The sequence below is a fragment of the Cervus elaphus genome, chromosome 17 (genome assembly GCF_910594005.1).
Source record: "Cervus elaphus chromosome 17, mCerEla1.1, whole genome shotgun sequence".
Classification (NCBI taxonomy): Eukaryota; Metazoa; Chordata; class Mammalia; order Artiodactyla; family Cervidae; genus Cervus; species Cervus elaphus.
In genome coordinates this window covers 14,105,476-14,121,981 of record NC_057831.1, presented here as the reverse complement: position 1 = coordinate 14,121,981, position 16,506 = coordinate 14,105,476, and the positions used below count along the sequence as shown (strand labels likewise).

At 38.0% G+C, this 16,506-nt stretch overlaps 1 protein-coding gene and 1 non-coding gene across 19 annotated transcripts in view; both read right to left on the bottom strand.

Moving 5' to 3' along the window:
* Positions 1-16,506, bottom strand: part of CAMK2D (calcium/calmodulin dependent protein kinase II delta) — a 299,891-nt gene that overhangs the window by 96,870 nt on the left and 186,515 nt on the right. The window lies entirely within an intron of this gene.
* LOC122673634 lies at positions 8,562-8,671 on the bottom strand. Its single transcript, XR_006334759.1, has one exon. It is a non-coding gene; the product is annotated as a U6 spliceosomal RNA (small nuclear RNA).

The window sequence follows — 16,506 nt, the reverse complement described above, 5'->3', positions numbered from 1 at the left end:
CTTAACAATTTGTATGGAAATACAGCAATCCCAAACAGATAAAGCAATCATGAGAAAGAAAAACAGAGGAGGAGGAATCAGATCAGGCTCCCTGACTTCAGACTATACTACAAGACTACAGTCCTCAACACAGTATGGTTCTGGCACAAAGCCAGAAACACAGATCCATGGAACAGGGCAGAGAGCTCAGAGGTAAACCCAAGCACCTGTGGTCACCTAATCTATGACAAAGGAGGCAAGAATATGCCATGGAGAAAATACAGTTTCCTCACAAATTGTGCTGGGAAAACTGGAAAGCTACATGCCAAAAAAAAAAAAAAAAAATTAGAACACTCTTTAAATGCCATACATTCTTTATTAAACACTATACACAAAAATAAACTCAAAATGGATTAAAGTCCTAAGTATAAGACCAGATATTATCAAACTCTCAGAGGAAAATATAGGCAGAACACTCTGACATAAATCTTTTTTGATCCATTTCCTGTATTAATGGAACTAAAAATAAAAGTAAACAAATGGGACCTAATTAAACTCAAAAGCTTTTGCACAGCAAAGGAAACCATAAACAAAACAAAAAGACAACTCACAGAATGGGAGAAAATATTTGTGAACAATGTGACTGACATGGAATTAGCCTCCAAACTTTACAAAGAGGTCATGTGATTCACTATCAAAAAATAATCAATCCAATCAAAAAATGGGCAGAAGACCTAAAGAGACATTTCTCCAAAGAAGGCCTACAGATGGCCAAGAGGCACGTGAAAAGATGCTCAACATCTCTAATTATATCAGAGAAATGAAAATCAAAACTATGAGGTATCACCTCACACCAGTCATAATCACCATCATCTAGTCTACAAACAATAAATGCTAGAGAGGGTGTGGAGAAAACAGAACCCTCCTACACTGTTGGTGGGAATGTAAATTGGTACAGATTCTATGGAGAACAGTATGCAGGTTCCTTAAAAAACTAAAAATAGAGTTACCATGTGATCCAGGAATCCCACTCCTGATTATATATCCAGAGAAAAGCATGGTTGGAAAGGATGCATGCACCTCAACGTTCACTGAAGCACTGTTTTACAATAGCCCCGATGTGGAAGCATCCTAAGCGTCCATCAGTAGATGAATCATGAAGAAGATGTGGTGCATATATACAGCACAGTATTAACTCAGCCACTGAAAAAGAATGAAATAATGCCATTTGCAGTAACGTGGCTGGACCTGGAGATGACCATGCTGAATACTAAGTGAAGTAAATCAGAAAGACAAACACCATGGTATTGCTTATATGGGGAATCTTAAAAAAAAAAAAAAAAAAAAAAAAATTGATACAAATGAACTTATTTACAAAACAGAAACAGACTCACAGATTTAGAGAATGAATTTACAGTTACCAGGAGGAAATGGTGGTGGGGAGCGATAATTAGGGATATGCTATATTTAAAACAGATAACCAACAAGGGCCTACTCTTTAGCACAGGGGACTCTGTTCAATATTCTGTAATAACTTAAATGGGAAAAGAATTTGAAAAAGAATAAATATATGTAGATGTAGAAGAGCATCACTTTGCTGTATACCCAGAACTCACACAACATTGTTAACCAACTCTGCTCCAACATAAAGTAAGAATTGAAAACGAATCCCCGAGTCCTGATCCCTCCAAGCCCTTTCCTGATCTCCGTGATCTCGTCATCCATGCCACACTGAGCGACATCACCAGAGCACTCAGCAATCTCACATCTCATTTATGTCACTCTTCACCTTACACTGGGTCTGCACTGCTTTTAACACTCTCGACCAATAGTTCCATATTTTCTTGTTTCCATGAGAGTCTGCTTCTAGGAATTTCCTGTCTCATTCATAAACACTCTTTTGTTTTCCTAGCAGTCACCTCTTTAAATTTTGACATGGAATAGATGATCTTTTGTGAAAACAATACTTCCTATGATTCAAACTAGCTATGCATGACAGTGAATATGGAGCTTGGATGTCCCCAAAGCACCTGAAATTCAATTAACTTTATTGTCTTTATAACAAGACCTGCTTCTCCTCCCATATCCCATATCTCCTTTAATAGTACAATGAACCTAACCAAGTCAACAACCTGGCTAATTATGCTTGACTAACCTTATCCTTTTTCTCTGTTAATAAGCTCTGTTAATTCTGCCTTCTAAATATTTCTTGATTTACTAATATTTTTTTCATTCTTTCTACTGCTGCCATGGTCACATAATCTCTGAACTAGAGAGATATATCAGTTTTGTGACTGGTCACCCTCTTCCATTTTACCTTGTCCCACATTGCAACCAGCACGATCTGCCTAAAAAAGCAAATATGATCCTGTGACTTCCTTGCTACAATCTCTTCCATGGCTACCCATTCTCTATGTCTTCTTACTAGCGGTGTTTTGCACATATGGGCCTCAAGAGCAATGTCAAGGCATCACTGACCTTCTTCCCTAAAGCTAAGACTCATTCAGTTCAGTTCAGTCACTCAGTTGTGTCTGACTCTTTGTGACCCCATGGACTGCAGCAAGCCAGGACTCCCTGTCCATCACCACCTCCTGGTGCCTACTCAAACTCATATGCATCGTGTCAGTGATGTCATCCAACTATCTCATCCTCTGTCGTCCCCTTCTCCTCCCACCTTCAATCTTTCCCAGCATCAGGGTCTTTTCCAATGAGTCAGCTCTTCGCATGAGGTGGCCAAAGTTCTGGAGTTTCAGCTTCAGCATCAGTCCTTCCAATGAATATTCAGGACTGATCTCCTTTAGGATGGACTGGTTGGATCTCCTTGCAGTCCAAGGGACTCTCAAGAGTCTTCTCCAACACCAGTTCACAAACATCTGTAGCATATAGTTTCAAGACCTTACCATTGCATACACAGACCTCGTGGGTGGCTCTCTTGCAGAGTTCTTTTTATTTCACACAAATTGCATTAGGCTTCAGCTACGTGCATTATATCTCCACGTGTTTTTAATAACTCCCTGCTGATAATGCCTAGATGGCCTAGATTCTGTTTTCCTTCAGTTTACACTCTTTAAGAAAGAAGCCCAAGGCTTTTCCAGGAAGGCTTCCCTAAAACCCACTAACAACACACTGTGCTTGTTTGATTTAAATTACACATGACACTGAGACCATCTGCTCTACACCTAAATCCCTAACTGTATTTCAAGATCAGGAATGGCAAGGACCATGTCTTATTCATTTTTTTGGTATCTCCTATGAGATATCCAAAGACACAGAGTAACATCAGAGTCTAAGACAAGGCCTGAGACATATTAGTAGCTAAAAAACATTACCTGAAAAAGAAGTAGCTTAATATGTATTACTGGGAAAGAGTAGATGCAAATATGAAATCATTTAAAATAGAGAAGTGGAAGTATGGAGAATTTCTGTTATTAAAATTTTCCTTTAAAGAGGGGATGTAAAACTTCTGTCCTTCCAGTCACTTGCACATTTATTTTTTTAAAACAAGTATTTACCAAGTGTCTATGTATGAGACATATACTAGTGGATGGATATGATGATCCCTAACCTTAATAAACTAGAAAATATATAACATAGTAGGATATCATCAAGTACAATATAACCAAACACCCAGGTGATATGTAAAAATATATCAATTCAAATTTTTGAAGCATAAATGCTTAGCTATTGCTATAAATAAGTCAGTGGAAACATCAAATGAAAGCAGTTAAGTTTAGAATCTTCAAAAAAAAAAAAAAAACACACACAACATTAAACCACAGGATGTGGTCACTCCCCAATCAGACCACAAATATCTTACCACTAGGTCACTAAATGTAGATAAGCCTATAATTAAAAGTGTTTTCAGCCAGTGCCACAGTGTGCTGGTTTGAAAAAGAGAATCAACAGGGTATGGGGTTGGTGATTAGATAGGGTAGTGGTCTGATAAATTTGCTCAAATTTAGAAGGGTTTATGCAATTTTTTTGGTTTGTTTTTTGGTTGCCAAGTATTGGGCAGTATACCTTTCCACAGAAGTGACATAATAGATGAACAAATAATGTGTGCACGTGAGACAAGTGCCACTAGCAGGGTCTCCGCCACGTGGAGAACAGATTCACTTAACCTGAATCACTTCTGGGAATGCTGAACAAAGAGTAGAGAAGGAGCTTTCCTGAACTCAACAGCTTGACTTCCTGCAGCACAGAAAAATTTAACACAGGCTAGTAACGGTTCCCGGATGTTCCTCTGGAAGACTGTGTTGTGCTTGTTATCTGATATTCTGAAATACCAGAGTTTCTATACACTTTCCTCACTGTAAAATGCTTTAATCTCTTCCACTTATCCTGTGAGGTTGTCACATTTTCCTTTCAATATTATCTTCAGTTCCGACTAAGACAGAGACTCGGTCAGAAAAGGGAAGGATGGATGGAAGGCAAGGTTCTCCCTAGAGAAAATGAGCTGAAGATGCCATGTTATGAGTGAGGAATTTGCTCTGTAGTTCTGGCCCAGTAAAGGCAGCAGGAATCCCGTTCTTTTAAATCCCTGTCCTTTTCTAAGCTCTGAATCTTCAACATTCTTTATACATTTACTATATACATATGTATATATATGTACAGTTCATTCCAAAAGCCCAATTCACCTCCCCGAGATGACACTGGAGTTTCCCTCTCTCTCACCTGCCCTTACTCAAATCACGATCTTCTGTTGTTGTGGTTGAGCTCCTGCAGCATCCACTTCCCCTGCTCCCACTCTGGCCTCCTGTGGCCGCGTCACCGCACTGCTGCGAGGGAACAGGTCCTGAACGCCCCAGCTCGGAGCTGCCCCATGCTTCTCACCGCACACAGCACGGCAGGAGGCCTGATCTGAACTGTGGTGCTGGAGAAGACTCCTGAGAGTCCCCTGGACAGCACAGGGAGCAAACCAGTCAGTCCCTAAGGAAATCAACCTTGAAGGTTCATTGGAAGGACTGACGTTTGAGCTGAAGCGCCAACACTCTGGCCACCCGATGCAAAGAGCCAACTCATTGGAAAAGACCCTGATGCTCAGAGAGATTGAGGGCAAGAGGAGGAAGGGATGACACGACAGAAGACGAGATGGCCGGATGGCATCACCGCCTCAATGGACATGAGTTCGAGCAAACTCAGGGAGAGAGTGAAGGACAGGAAAGCCTGGCGTGCTGCAGTCCACGGGGTCACAAAGAACAATTCCCTTCTTTGGCCCTCAAGGCCTTTTGAGCTTTGGCAGCATACCTATCTCATGCATTACTTTACAACCCTGTCCCCAATCCTTGTGATATTTTAAGCCACACTGATCTTCCTTTGACTCCTCACTGAGGTCATTCTTAGAACTGTGCCTGTTGCTTACTGTGGGTGGAATCTCTACTTCCAGATCTTCTCAGTCTTTGGACTTCTGTTCCTAAAACCACACAGTGGCCCTTCCCTGGTCATCCCCTTCAAGTCAGCCATCAGCCCCCAGTCACTTACCATACACCACCCAGTTTTGTTCGTAGCACTGAAAAATGATCTAAAATTATCTTACTGGCTTTATTTGCTTATTTACTTCTTACCTGTTTCCCCTTTCCTCAGCCACTACAACGTAAGTTCTATTTCTTCCATCACTGTATTTTCAGGGCTAGGAAGAACATAAGCATGCAGCAAGTATGAAATCTCTTGACTGAATTAATCAATGAATAATCAGATTCATTGGCATTAAGACTGGTCAATGAGAAAAAAAAAAACCAAGTCAGAGCCAAAGAATGAACATTACAGCAAATATTGGATGGAATTGAAATTGGTTAAAACGACAAGCTTAGAAGCTAGCCATCTTGTGTTACAATTGCAGGTCTGCTACTTAGCTATTCCTGTGATTTAGGAAAGTTACTTAACCTCTCTGAGCTTTAGTGTCTTTACCTACAAAATGACCAAAAAAACCAGTCCCCAGTACTACTGATGTAAGCATTAAGGAGTTAAAGTAGTTGAAGAAAACAAACAGTATCAGGTACAGAGTAGGTACCCAATGAACATTAGTTATAATGATTATCATTTCAATATAGTATGTCCACATTTGTTCAGTTCAGTTCACTCAGTCGTCTGACTCTTTGCAATCCCATGGACTGCAGCACACCAGGCTTCCAAGTCCATCACCAACACCCGCAGCTTGCTTAAACTCATATCCATCGAGTCAGTGATGCCATCCAACCATCTCATCCTCTGTCATCCACTTCTCCTCCCACCTTCAATCTTTCCCAGCATCAGGGTCTTTTCCAATGAGTCAGGTCTTCACATCAGGTGCCCAAAGTATTGGAGTTTCAGCTTCAGCATCAGTCCTTCCCATGAATATTCAGGACTGATTTCCTTTAGGATGGACTGGTTGGATCTCCTTGCAGTCCAAGGGACTCTCAAGAGTCTTCTCTAACACCACAGTTCAAAAGCATCAATTCTTCTGTGCTCAGCTGTCTGTATAGTCCAACTCTCACATCCATACACAACTACTGGAAAAAACACAGCTTTGACTAGACGAACCTTTGTTGGCAAAGTAATGTCTCTGCTTTTTAATATGCTGTCTAGGTTTGTCATAGCTTTTTCCAAGGAGCAAGAATCTTTTAATTTCATGGATGCAGTCACAATCTGCAGTGAATTTTGGAGCCCAAAGAAATAGTCTCTGTTTCCATTGTTTCTCCATCCTTTTGCCATGAAGTGATGGGACTCAATGCCATGGTCTCAGTTTTCTGAATGTTGAATTTTAAGCCAACTTTTTCAGTTTCCTCTTTCACTTTCATCAGGAGGCTCTTGAGTTCTTCACTTTCTACCAGAAGGGTGGTGTCATCTGCATATCTGAGGTTACTGTATTTCTCTCGGCAATCTTGATTCCAGCTTGTGCTTCATCTAGGCTGGCATTTTGCATGATGTTCTCTCCATATAGGTTAAACAAGCAGGGTGATAATATACAGCCCTGATGTACTCCTTTCCTGATTTGGAACCAGTCTATTATTCTGTATCCGGTTCTAACTGTTGCTTCCTGACCTGCATACAGATTTCTCAGGAGGCAGGTCAGGTGGTCTGGTATTCCCATCTCTTGAAGAATTTTTCAGTTTATTGTGATCCACACATTCAAAGGCTTTGGCGTAGTCATAAAGCCAAAGTAGATGTTTTTCTGGAACTCTCGCTTTTTCGATGATCCAACAAATGTTGGAAATTTGATCTTTGGCTCCACTTTGGTTACTATACAGCAACCACAGAACTAGGCATCATTGTATGGGTATCAAGTTTATAAATTCAGAAGTAGAGGTAATTAACAGCAGATTGATACTTAAAGTACAAGCTTTATAAATAGAATATATCCGTATATTGTGGATAGATGTCTCATTTTTTTTTTTTTACAGTAAAGTGGTTTTTCATGGTGGTAAAATATGCATGGGATGTTTTATAATAAGCAATGCTTCAAATAGGAGAAAGTATAAGGAAGAAATGAACAGAAAATATAAAGATGAATACCATCTAGAAATAATCCAATAATAAGATTTAGATACCCTGAGTAGCATTCAGAAATGTTTGTCATCCACAGGGTGCAAGTTAGACTTGGCTGAATTTTTGCACTATCATTTACTGTTCTCAACCTCTCTATCATTTGTAGGCCAGTAGTTATTTTCGGTTTACATATGATAAAGCTTATTAATATACACAGCAAACTACTTTGCATATATTAAGAGCTCAACAATGTTATCTATTTTTATTATTATTACAATGTTAGAAAAGCATGGACTTTTTCTGTGTCAACTATCACTACCTCTTGCTTCTATTCTAGATGCATGAATAGAGATTTACAATAAAAAAGTTTATTTATAAACCAAATAGAATAAATTTGTGTGAAGGAAAGATTTAAAAAGAATATTATATCTTGTTCTAAATAAAAATACAAAGAACCATATATTTTTAGAACTTTTACCTGGTCTATAATTTATTCCATTTGCCTTATTTAGCCAGAGACACTATGACACAGAGAGAAGACGGTACATCCAAGGACATACAAATAGGCTATATATTTATAATAAGCAAACTTATTATAATCTCAAGGTTTCAAACTTTCACACTTTCTTTCTGGTCAGATTATCACAGTAAAAGAAGTATAAAATGCAAATTTCTGTATCCCCAGAGATCCATCAATACAGAAACTTATAAATGGGTATCCAAGCTTGGTAATTATAAATACATTACTTCATAGCACAAGAATTTCATCTTTCCTTGGTCCCATCATTGCTACAATTTTTTTGTATCCAAAACTACATATGTGTATCTAGATGCCACTTTCTCATTATGTTCTTTTGTTTTTGTTAGACCTATCAGCTGCCGAGAGACAAGCAGCTTGAATGGCTCAAAACAACCAAATACCTGAGACATGGTCTTTTGAAAGACCAGCCTAGACTTGCTTCTTTTGGCCCACTTGCTGTGTCCTTAATGGGAAACATACATATTTCTGCTCCCACAGCTGAAAAACTGAGCTGGTGGCCAACTATCAAATGTGACTTTTTGCTCTGAGGGTATTTTGCCATAACAGCCAACATTTAAAGACATAGATAAAGTTTATTAAACACTTGGCTTTGCTGGGTACTTTTTTGCGTGTCATCCTTGCGCAGGGGCGATGCCAATCTTCTCTGTATCGTTCCAATTTTAGTATATGTGCTGCCGAAGCGAGCACTGCTGGGTACTTTTTGTGAATGTTTTCTTACTTTGTTCAAGCATCTTATGAAGAAAATAATATTTGATCTATTGTAGAGCTAAAAAACATTAAGTTCGGTGCAGATAAATTGCAGAAAAGTGACAGAGCTGACCTGGGACCAATAAATGGATCTTAATTTATGTAGCAAGCTCATAACCAATGCTTATGCATCCTACAATGAATTTACTTAGTTTTCACCATATTCCTAGGCATGGGTTCTTAATCTGGGCCATATTATATCTAAAACTTATTTATATCAACTATAAATTATATTTAACACTAGAAAAAAATATAGAAAATAATAAAAATGAAACAATCGTGAACTGTAAAATGAACATTAGGCAGAGACATTATAACAGACATTTATCTTGAAAACTTGAACCAATGCCAAAAATAAAATTTCAGTGTCTGAAAAAGAGAAATCAAGAAGTAACTATCAGAATTCTGCTAATAAACAAGAGTCCTACACAGCGTGGCTCATGTTTCAGGAGGGAATTTAGTTTTGATAAATGGACACGTAAAGGTGACTGCTCAGAATGAACTATGGGTGTTTTGTTTTTGAGGGTTAGGTTGACACTTCAACACTATCTCTTCTGCATCCCACCTTCTGACTGGGAAATCATCTAGGTTTTAAAGAGGCTTCAGTGACCTTGTACATACAACAGGTCTTTATTCTCTGCAACCTGTATTAGTCCCCTAAGATCTTCAAAGAAAGGCATATTTAAGACCTAAGAAACTTGTAGGTCAGGTTGCTTCAAAGTTGCCTTGGAGAAAGTGTGTCAGACAACTGAAAAGATTTCAGATTAAAATCCTATAGAAATAAAAATAAAGATATACTTTGCACTTTTGTATATATGAACAAAGAAAATGAATTGTTCTGAGATCTAGCCTCTGAATATTAACATAAAGAGTGCCAACTTTAAAAAGACTCTTAATAATAGGAAAAGTACATTCATTAGAAGTTTATGATTTGCACTAAAATCCTTTCCTTTATTAAATTTATTCTTTTAAGTACAGAATTCAAAATTGCTAACAGTTCATCATCTAAGTTGATAGGGAATTAGAAAACTCAATCTGTAAATGTTCATAATTTAAACATTAAAGTTAATTTAAAAAGTCCTGAAACTACATGAATTTAAACCAAATGATTACTTTTCCCAATGGTAGTCACAAAAGCAGAAGTGACAAGCAAAAAAAAAAAAATCACTTTAATATTTCAATTGTTATTTATGGATAGGTTTCTGATTTCTTTTCATAAAATCTATGTAGAGGTGTCTTGTGATATGCATTTAGACATACATACTTATGTATGTCTATCAGTCTAGCTATCTATATTACACTTTTTCTATGAAGATGCTAGTTTCAGAAATGTTATTAACAGAACACAGGCTGCACTCAAGAAGTGGGAAAACCCATCTAGATGCAATAAATTCAATTAACTAAAAATACATACTCAAAAAACTTCAAGAGACCACATTAACTTTCCTTGGGTGGAGAGACATCCTGTCCCCAATTGCAAGAAAATGATTTTACTTCAAAACAGGTGAAAACCAGGACCACCAAACAGTCCTTAAATAAAAAAATAGAAGTAACAGTCTCAATATCCATTATTAAAAAAAAAAAATCTTTGGCTCTAGTATCCTTTAAGAGATGGTGCTTTCTTCCTCTCCACAGGATGGCTTACTAAACCAGATACATTTACATATGAACTGTTTTACTCTGAATGTTGGCAGGTAAAGGAAAAAGTGCCTGAAAATACATCATTAGTTGACAAGGACTGGTTGAACTTCAACTCTTACTTTTACAATGAAAGTTCTCTGAAACCATTTAAAAGATTCAAAAAGCATAGCAAAAGTGGCTGTAACTCAGACCAAGAAAAGGATGTGTAAAATATTTACTGGTAGCAATTTCAATCTGGTAGGTTGAGATAAATGTTTTGTTAAAATGCACACACACTAATTAAATTGATTTTATAAAAGGGAACCGGATAGTCTGAGGTGATCTTTGGAATACTAATTTGTTCAGAAGCTATGTTTCTTGATTTGCCTGAGCATTTTAGTATTGACTTCACCTCTCTTCTTTTCGGAAAAACACGGTTTATGAGGGCTTGAAGGAGTTAACTACCTATTTCCTCAACTGAACTCTTCCCCTCTTGTCATATCTTGGATATTACAATAAAACACACTAGGACTCTGAAGAACCTGCTGGTGAGAGGGCAACAGTGAAGACTTTGGCTAGCCACATAATGGACAGTGATTCCAAGTATAACCTTTAGACACTGTGCGCTTAAGCAACCAGAAGCTTCCAGATAATTGAGAGGCTTTGTAGAACTATATTCATTTTCTAACTCCCACCTCTGAACTGATGTAAACCCAAACTCACTCTTCCCTCCTACCTCAGGCAAAGAAGTCTGCCTCCTTTCAAAATTAGAGGCTTCAAATGTATTAGTTTATTCCTGCTTTTTCCTTTTGTTTTTTTTTTTTTTTTTTTTTTTTTTTATTATGCTTTTTCCTTTTGAATCTTACTCTTCAGTTTCCTCCGATTCTCACCTCTCTTTTCCTGGTCTTCAACATTCCCGTCTTCACTGACTCCTAATTAGCCTATAATGAGTCTTCCAACCAAATCTGTCTACTCTCAGTTTCTCTCCCCTTATTACTCTCTCATCTTTTAACCAGCTCCAGCCAGTGTCTCAAGGACATTTCATACCGTACATAAATTTATTCATTTCAATCTACACCCTCATAATGGACCTACTATTTACATAGCCCCCACTGCAGTCAAGCCAAATTCCATTTTCTTTCTTACCACAGCATTCACTGGTTTACTATGTTCTGCTCACTTCTAGTTCCAAAACACCTCTGGACTTGATCCTCTCCTCTCAACTCCATCCCAAAGCTGAAGATTCACTGTGTCTCACGCAGACTAGCAGACAGCCTTTTATCTCTAAATTCGTCCCTACCTTCTACAAATACATTCTCCACATTTCTGTTATAGTTACTGTTTTAAAAAGCAGCATGACCATGTTAGAGTCCATGAATAGCCTGTGACTAAATTATAAAGTTTTAGAGTCCAGAAAGGGCTATTGAGAGCATCTATTCTAGCAAGGACAGAGAAGGCAATGGTACCCCACTCCAGTACTCTTGCCTGGAAAATCCTATGGATGGAGAAGCCTGGTAGGCTGCAGTCCATGGGGTCTCGAAGAGTCGGACATGACTGAGCAACTTCACTTTCACTTTTCACTTTCATGCATTGGAGAAGGAAATGGCAACCCACTCCAGTGTTCTTGCCTGGAGAATCCCAGAGATGGTGGAGCCTGGTGGGCTGCCGTCTATGGGGTCACACAGAGTCGGACATGACTGAATGATTTGGCAGCAGCAGCATTCTAGTAAGGAACAGTGGGGTAATATTTCTAATCACTAAGAAATCTCCATTAGAACTCAAATGTCCTGATTCCTCACTGCATACATATTAAAGTTTATTTCCAAGACTGAGTCTTGGTTTATAAGTTGAGACACTTCTTTCTCACTTTAAATAGAATGCAATCAGGTGGCACAGTGGTAAAGAATCCATCTGCCAAGCAGGAGACACAAGAGATGTGGGTTTGATCCCTGGGTTGGGAAGATCCCCTGGAGAAGGAAATAGCACCCTACTCCAGTATTCTTGCCTGGAAAATTCGACGGACAGAGAAGCCTGGTGGGCCACAGTCCATGGGGTTGCAAAAGAGTCAGATACGGCTGAGCACCAACCGTTAAGTGCTTAGATCTTAGAAAGGTTTTGACAAATGTGTTGTCACTAGAGAAATCTCATTGAGAACAATCTTTCTCTCCATTGATGTCAATGGAAAATCCCTGAGACTACTTGGCAGCTCTCAAATTCTGTTAACTATGTGTTCAAAAATGGCGAGAGAGCATTGTAAATGGAAAGAGTAACCCGGTAAGCAGTAGAAAGATGCTGTCATCCATCATGATTAGACTTGAGAACTTCACAATGGTTTTTACAAGCCCAGTTCTACCAGGGTATGTCTTCTTTTGTCAACAGCATATGGCATGATACATAGGTGGAAGGATTTGAAGAGAAAAAATAAATGGAGCATCTGTGCACTCACTTTTTCAAGTTTTAACAGCCAATTAGGTTTTCTACAGTAATATTTATAGCCTCACAAAATTCAGGTAATAAATGTACTCATTTTTCCCTTCTGGAGAATGTAGGTTATTAAACTCTGAAGTAAGGGGGTATATTCTATGCATTTGCTGTCTTAAGGAACTTAAAAAGAAGGGTAATTATTTATTTGAAGATTACCATCCACTACTTAGAGAATAGACAAGACTAATGCTATGTGCCTGTATGCTAATCGCATTGTTTTCATGCAACAAAATGTAAAACAATAATTAGAGAAATGCCTCATTTATTCAGCATCATTAGGAGTGGGGATTTTCAAGTTATTTTTCCAAATAACCAAAAAATTACTCCTTTAAGTTCCAAAATGATTTTTCTGGGTATATCAAAATATAATTTAAATATCTCTGAATTCTTAATTTAAACATTGCTGTTATTGTTCAGCTGCTAAGTCGTATCTGACTCTTTGTGACCCCATGGACTGAAGCCCTCCAGGCTCCTCTGTCCATGGGATTTTCCAGGCAATAATAGTGGAGTGGGTAGCCATTTCCTTCTCCAGGGGATCTTTCCAACCTAGGGATCGAACCCAGGTCACCTGCATTCGCAGGTGGATTCTTTACCACTGAGCCACCAGGGAAGTCTCTATTTTAAATATACAACACATGATCTTCCAATGACTCAGGATCATAATTAGGATTATGAAATTCTGTATTCTCTACAGTATGCGGTGCTTAAGAACTACAAGAGGTGAGCAGAAAAATTTACTCCTGCACTAAGTCCTCTCAAACCATCATGATGTTCTGACTCTTGTTTCTCTGCTTTTGTTTATTTTTTCCTCATTTATAATTTGCTTATTTCCTTGCTCAGTTAGGCAGTCAGCTCTTTTTCTTCTTGTTACCACAATCACTCTATCACCTATTACTCTTTGGTCTGTACGTCTCCCCTCTGATTTCTAGCTTCTAATTATCAGAGGATTTGGATATTACATTATAAAACCTGTTAAAATACATAATAATATGTTCTGATGGAAAATCTAAGATTCTTTATAGGAAAAGAGTGCATGCATTTTAATGCATATGCTTTTTGACAAAAATTTTAGTCACATTAAATATTTTTCTTGCTTACTGACTTCCTAAAACATGGGAATATAGAACATAAACTATGTGACTTTTATTTTTGAGAAGCCTTGCAGGCCTCTAATAAGTATCTTCTAACTAAATTAAGAGGATACCTAGACATCAGCTACTAAGTCCTTTTAACATTTTAACTTTTGACTTTTCAAAAAAATACAGAATAGAATAAAAAGCTACATTCACAGCTTCCCAAAGTTTAACTGTGGCAACACTTTAACATATTGATGGATTTGCTTTCAACCTATCTTCACTCTGTCTTTATTTTAAAAAGAAAATAATAATTGCTCCATTATTTTCAGAACTCACTCAGTTGACATGAGTTTGAGTAAGCTCCGGGAGCTGGTGATGGACAGGGAAGCCTGGCCTGCTGCAGTCTATGGGGTTGCAAAGAGTCGGACACAACTGAGCACTTGAACTGAACTGATTTTCAGAAGAGCTAGATATGCTCAGTGCAGAGAATTAAAACAATGCAGAAAAATACGAAGTAAAAGCAAAAAGAAGGAAAAAGGTATTCCAAACCCACAAACTGGAAACTGCGTATGTGTGAGGGCATGTTTGTGTGTATACACAGAAGAAGGTAAACTGATGAACACAAAGACATTTTAAAAAATGGGACTCAACTGCTTATTAATCTTAATTTATAGAATATCATTTAATTAAATTTGAAATATTCTGAATAGCAGCAATCAAATTGAATCTTAAAAATGGTTAGCAGGTATATTTCTTAAAAGATCAATTTTTTAAAAAAAGAAATTTTTGAAAAAAACAAAAACTAGAATAATTCCTAACTACATGTTTAGTTGGCATCAGCTAACTCCCTGGTCTCAATGAGGGATGAGGGTATTAACATTCTCATGCTTCTTCCAAATTCTCCTCTATAACTTTGCTACTTTGTTAATTATATTACAATTTTTAAATTGTCTGGATTTATATATTTACATTCTCTTGGTTGTCAATTATTCCCAAAATTGTTTAACATTCACATCATCTCAGAGAGGATTGAATGCTCACAGCCACATCTTTTTTTTTTTTTTTATTAGTTGGAGGCTAATTACTTCACAACATTTCAGTGGGTTTTGTCATACATTGATATGAATCAGCCATAGATTTACACGTATTCCCCATCCCGATCCCCCCTCCCACCTCCCTCTCCACCCGATTCCTCTGGGTCTTCCCAGTGCACCAGGCCCGAGCACTTGTCTTATGCATCCCACCTGGGCTGGTGATCTGTTTCACCATAGATAGTATACATGCTGTTCTTTTGAAATATCCCACCCTCACATTCTCCCACAAAGTTCAAAAGTCTGTTCTGTATTTCTGTGTCTCTTTTTCTGTTTTGCATATAGGGTTATCGTTATCACCTTTCTAAATTCCATATATATGTGTTAGTATGCTGTAATGTTCTTTATCTTTCTGGCTTACTTCACTCTGTATAAGGGGCTCCAGTTTCATCCATCTCATTAGGACTGATTCAAATGAATTCTTTTTAACAGCTGAGTAATATTCCATGGTGTATATGTACCACAGCTTCCTTATCCATTCATCTGCTGATGGGCATCTAGGTTGCTTCCCTGTCCTGCCTATTATAAACAGTGCCGCGATGAACATTGGGGTGCACGTCTCTTTCAGATCGGGTTTCCTCAGTGTGTATGCCCAGAAGTGGGATTGCTGGGTCATATGGCAGTTCTATTTCCAGTTTTTTAAGAAATCTCCACACTGTTTTCCATAGCGGCTGTACTAGTTTGCATTCCCACCAACAGTGTAAGAGGGTTCCCTTTTCTCCACACCCTCTCCAGCATTTATTGCTTGTGGACTTTTGGATAGCAGCCATCCTGACTGGCGTGTAATGGTACCTCATTGTGGTTTTGATTTGCATTTCTCTGATAATGAGTGATGTTGAGCATCTTTTCATGTGTTTGTTAGCCATCTGTATGTCTTCTTTGGAGAAATGTCTGTTTAGTTCTTTGGCCCATTTTTTGATTGGGTCATTTATTTTTCTGGAATTGAGCTGCAGGAGTTGCTTGTATATTTTTGAGATTAATCCTTTGTCTGTTTCTTCATTTGCTGTTATTTTCTCCCAATCTGAGGGCTGTCTTTTCACCTTACTTATAGTTTCCTTTGTAGTGCAAAAGCTTTTAAGTAAAACACTGATGAAAGAAATCAAAAACACTGATGAAAGACACAAACAGATGGAGAAACATACCGTGTTCATGGATTGGAAGAATCAATATTGTCAAAATGGCTATTCTACCCAAAGCAGTCTATAGATTCAATGCAATCCCTATCAAGCTACCAACGGTATTTTTCACAGAACTAGACCAAAGAATTTCACAATTTGTATGGAAATACAAAATACCTTGAATAGCCAAAGTAATCTTGAGAAAGAAGAATGGAACTGGAGGAATTAACCTGCCTGACTTCAGACTCTACTACAAAGCCACAGTCATCAAGACAGTATGGTACTGGCACAAAGACAGAAATATAGATCAATGGAACAGAATAGAAAGCCCAGAGATAAATCCACGGACCTATGGACACCTTATCTTTGACAAAGGAGGCAAGGAT